Source organism: Alligator sinensis, unplaced genomic scaffold (assembly GCF_000455745.1).
Source record: "Alligator sinensis unplaced genomic scaffold, ASM45574v1 scaffold735_1, whole genome shotgun sequence".
Classification (NCBI taxonomy): domain Eukaryota; kingdom Metazoa; phylum Chordata; order Crocodylia; family Alligatoridae; genus Alligator; species Alligator sinensis.
The window spans coordinates 413,138-418,033 of record NW_005842639.1 but is presented as its reverse complement, the minus strand read 5'-3'; positions in this window follow the sequence as shown (position 1 = coordinate 418,033).

The following is a 4,896-nucleotide window of genomic DNA, read 5'->3' as shown; positions in this document are numbered from 1 at the left end:
GGTTGAAAGGGACATCACGAGGTCATCTAATCCAGCGTTTCTCAACCCAAAAGTGGGTCGCAAGAAAATATGAAAGGGGTTGCAAACAACCTTTAAAAAGGATCAACAAGCTTTAAAAATGGATTTTCCTTTAAAGGAGAAAAATGTGGGAAACTATGGCTTTTCCCAGTTCCAGCCTGAAAGGGGCTGCTTGGGGCTCCCCATGCCCTGCACACCCCTCCCTGCCCCGCACACCCTGTGGGGGGCTGGGGCCTGGGGGCAGCAGGTCAGGAGTGAGGGGCACTGGGTCGGGACTGGCCACCTATGTTTACAAATGGATCCTGGTACAAAAAGGGTTGAGAACCACTGATCTAGTCCAATCTCCTGCTCAAAGCATGACTGTCCCCAGCTAGATCATTCCAGCCAGGACTTAGTTGAGCTGGGCCTTAAAAGCCTCCAAGGAAGGAGATGCCACCACCTTTCTAGGTAGCCCATTCCAGTGCTGCACCACTCTTCCTGTGATAAAGTCTTTCCTAATATCCAACCTAAACTTCCCTTGCTGCAGGTGGAGCCCATTGCTCCTTGTTGTCATCTGCCACCACTGGGAACAGTCCAGCTCCATCCTCTTTGGATCCACCCTGTAGGGAGTTAAAGGCTGCTTCCAAATCCCCCCTCAGCCTTTTTTTCTGCAAACTGAATAAGCCCATTTCCCTCAGCTTCTCCTCACCAGTCCTGTCCCCCAGCCTCACAACCATTTTCATTGCCCTCCGCTGGACTCTCTGCCCACCTTGTCCACATCCAGTTTTTAGCAGCTACCAAACTGCTGAATTCAAAATAGCGACCTAAGGGACACTGCCTCGTTCCCAGTTCCCCGAGCCCTACAATCTTCATGAAGCTTTTTAAATTGAGTCCTAGCTTGGAGTTTGGAGCAATCGCACCCTTAGTCTAGAAATCTTCTCTGACTGTTCTCAGCCTGTGCAGCTGTGACGTGCTACTAGAGGCTTGGTGATCAGGGGCAGGACGTGCAGCTGTAGCTGTGAGTTGTCACTAGAGGGCTGGTGATCCAGGACAGGATTCGGTCCCTGCCCTAGGGACAGGAGTGGGAGATATCCTGGGATCCTGGAGGACTTTTAGGGGCTGGCCACATCGCAATGGAACGGGAGCTGGGTAGTGCAGATGAGAGAGACCCCTGCCCTAGAGTGGTGTAACTTTAACCCACATAACAAGTACTTAAAACCATTTAAGAAACGCCAAACTCTAAAATTCTTGATTCAGAGATGATACCTTTTATTAGACCAACTAAGAAATCGCAAAAAAAAAGTTATCTTTATAATTTTTTTGCAGGGTTTTTTTTTTTTTTGTGATTTCTTAGTTGGTCTAATAAAAGGTATCATCTCTGAACCAAGGGTTTTAGAGCTTTGCATTTCTTTTGGCTCAGACCAGCACGGCTACCAAATATATCCCTCAAAACTTTTAAGGTGTTAATGTGCACACAGTCCAGGGGTTAAGAGCTCTAAGAGCTACCCCAAGTTACCATGCAACAAGGCTCTTACAATGAGAAATGTCTCATTTCTGTTCATAGGCAGACAAGGTTCCTTGGGTGAATTTGATATCTTTTATTAGACCAACCCAAATGGTTGGAGAATAGTTATTAAGCAAGCTTTTGGGTTCAAAAACCCTCCGTCAGGCTAAGGAAGCTTCAGCAGTTGGTGTGTGCTCTTCCTGTTCAGGAAGGTGAAGCAGAATATGTCTATCTCTGCTATATTTTGAACCTAGGCAGTCATTGCTCCTAATACCCCATTGCTGGAGAAGAATGGGGCTCTGGGCGGGGCTCTGAATCATCCCAGGGTTTGTGTGATGATGAGGAAAGACAGCCAGGGTCAGTGATGAGTAGAAAAGAGATGTCCCTGCAGGAACCAGCTTCCTTTAGGCACTTATCATCTAGTGGTGACAAGAAACATGCACTGCCACGCATGTGGGGCTTGCAAAACTCAGCTCCCTGCTCATGCTGTGAAAATGTATGACTTCTGTGCTTCTTTTACTCTCTTACTCCCAGTCCTGTCAGAGGAAGTGTTTTTTTCAGTATTCCTTCTCAACCCCTCCCTGTGCATGACAGTCAAGTTTTGTTCTTGGGCCATTGCGAGTGGCTTGTTAGTCCCCTTCCTGACCTTCCTGGAGGAAACCTTATATGGCTAAAATATATCTCATGGAAACATCATCATCGAAACTCCTTGGAGTTCTGCGCATGGTAACAGCCACTTGCATCCAAGTCACAGGCTGCTTCTAGCAACAGTCAAAGACGGGAGCCACACCATCTGCAGTGAAACAAAGGACACACTGGGTGCATCTACACATGCATTTACTGCGCAGTAATTTACCGCACAGTAAATTACTCCACAATAAGTGTTTTTTAGGCCAGCGTCTACACACGCAGGCATTACAGAGCAGTAATGCTGTGTGTGGACTGACTTGGGCCTAAAGTTAGTCCCAAGTCCATCTACACAAGCAGTATTAATGCATAGCAAGGCATCTACACATGCCTTACTGTGCAGTAACTAATCGGGCATAAATTTGCTACCTGCATCATGCAGGTAGCAAATTTACACCTGAGTAAGCGTAAGTCACTATAGTTACTGTGCAGTATAGATGTGCACCCATACTGCGCAGTAATTTTTGGTTACCTAATTACTGTACAGTAATTGTGCACATGTAGACATGCCCACTGAAGAGACATGCCACTGATTTCTGCCTGTGACAGGAACAATAGCTTTTTCTGACTGTGATCAATGTCAAGGTTTTTAGACCAGGTAATAAAGATTTCATGAGTAATCTTGTGCATCTGATCTTGATTATAGTACGGACTCAGAGCAGCAAGGGGCAGAAAGCAGCTCCAGGGGACCAGGAATAGTATATGGTTTTGAAATGTGATTTCAGTGGCTCTATCCCTACTGTGTTTGAGCTGCATTAGCTGATTTGAACCGTGTTCAAAATCAGCTTAGTTAGCAAAGCACAGAGCAGACAGAGCCATAAAGCACTGTCCAACGAGGTGTTACCGTAGTCGGGCAGTTTATTGGCACTGATCTCCCTTCAGTGATTTCACTAGGCTTCTGTCTGGCATCTTCTCTTTGGAAATGATGTGATAAACTAACGACTGTATTTTACAAGCCAAAATAGCTTGGTAAAGAAGAAAATGCTAGACTTCCCAAACTATACAGGCCACCTTGAACCTTTGTTATCTGAGAAGCTCTAATATACTGTCCATAATGGAAAACTTTCGAATACAGAGTCCCATCCTGAGATGCTCCTCTACCCGTGTGATAGTGAGGCATCCTCAGTCAGATTAGGGTCAGGGGAGCTAAAGGTCAAAAACAGGTTGGCAGAAAAGCAAGGCTGGACAGGATTCAGTTTTGGGAACATGCCTTGGATCGCTGCGCTGGCTGGCTGCCTGGCCCAGAGTTAAAATGTCCTTTGACATCTGTGGCATGTGCAGTGTCGCAGTCTGAGAGAAAGCAGCAACACACTGCAGTTTTGCAAGGGCCTGACTGTACTGCCAAAAAGCAATACGTCGTTGGGCCGGCACATGCACTAAAGGGAGCCAAAGAAGCTGGATTTAACGCACTTAAAGGAATGCAGCGTATTCTGATAAGGAACATGGTATTTTATCCAGACCAACAGTCCATCTAATCCCTTATCCTACGGCCTGCCGCTATCCAACCTATTGGCTATTTATCTCCATATTCCACCACCTGCCAAATTAGATCGGGTCTATGGTCCCCCATAGCCCAATATCCCTCTTCTTATCATACTGATGCAGAGTCCTAGTATGCTTGGCTGACACTAGAGGTTTCAGGAAAAGGTGCAGTCCTTCCTCTATTCGTCAACTGTAATTGCACAGTGCTCGCTCATCGAGAGGAAATTCCTTCTTTAAAAGAGCAGGTGATCAGTTTATGCCCTAACACATGAAGATGGCCAGGGGTGGATACATACAGCGAATTGCAGCGTAAGGCAGAAGACAGAAATGCCGGCTTCATTACTGCAATGCACAGACACAGGGGGCAAAAGGCAGCAAAACAGCATAACTATCCTGGTGACTTATGCTACTCCTCCTAGGGAAGGGGCACAAGTTTAGATGCAAAAGGAAGGTTCTTGATTTCCCCTAATACTGCTCCTAAAATGTGCATTTTGCTACTTATAACCCACTTTTAACATGGCTTTTTGTGTGAACTCAGTTACTGCGAGAAGAAAACCGCTTTTCAAACTATCCCAAAACGGGCCACAGCGGTTTAGAAACAGGGTGAAAGCCTGGCAAAACCCTGAGAGGTGCTGCGTAGGCAGAACGACATGAGCCCTATATTCGCTCCTTCCCTAAAGGCGGGGGGAGGTTTTTATTTTGTGCCGAATGTCGCACGAAGCACATTCTTCAGGGAGCTGGGACCTGATCGGGCAAAAAGCCCATTTCCCAAGGATTCGCCCAGCCCGAGAGCTAAACATCGCGCTCCTAACAAATAAGCAATTGTCTCCTGTTTTTCACATCGCTGCCTTTGATTTCCTGCGCAGCGAGCAGTCACGCTCGTACGGCGCGTAGCAACATGGTGTAACACAAGCAAAGGGCTGGGGGGGGGGACTTGTGCAAATCTCAGATAGTCCCAATGTGATTAAAGGAGAAATGGGGTTTTTTGGAGGGGAAGTCTAGCGATGCCCCTTTTTGCAATCAATGTGGGTGTCCAGGGTGGTATCTTTTGGAGCATGGGGGAGGATTTGGAGCTCAATTGAAGAGTTACAGAGGATTGAAACCCCCGCCCCCCAGTCCAGTCATGGTGTGCGGTATAGATTTGGGGGGACTGACTACCCAGCCCCAGCACTATGTGAGGGGAGGCCGGGGGGGCAATATGTGTGGGGGGGGGTATCATGGGGGGC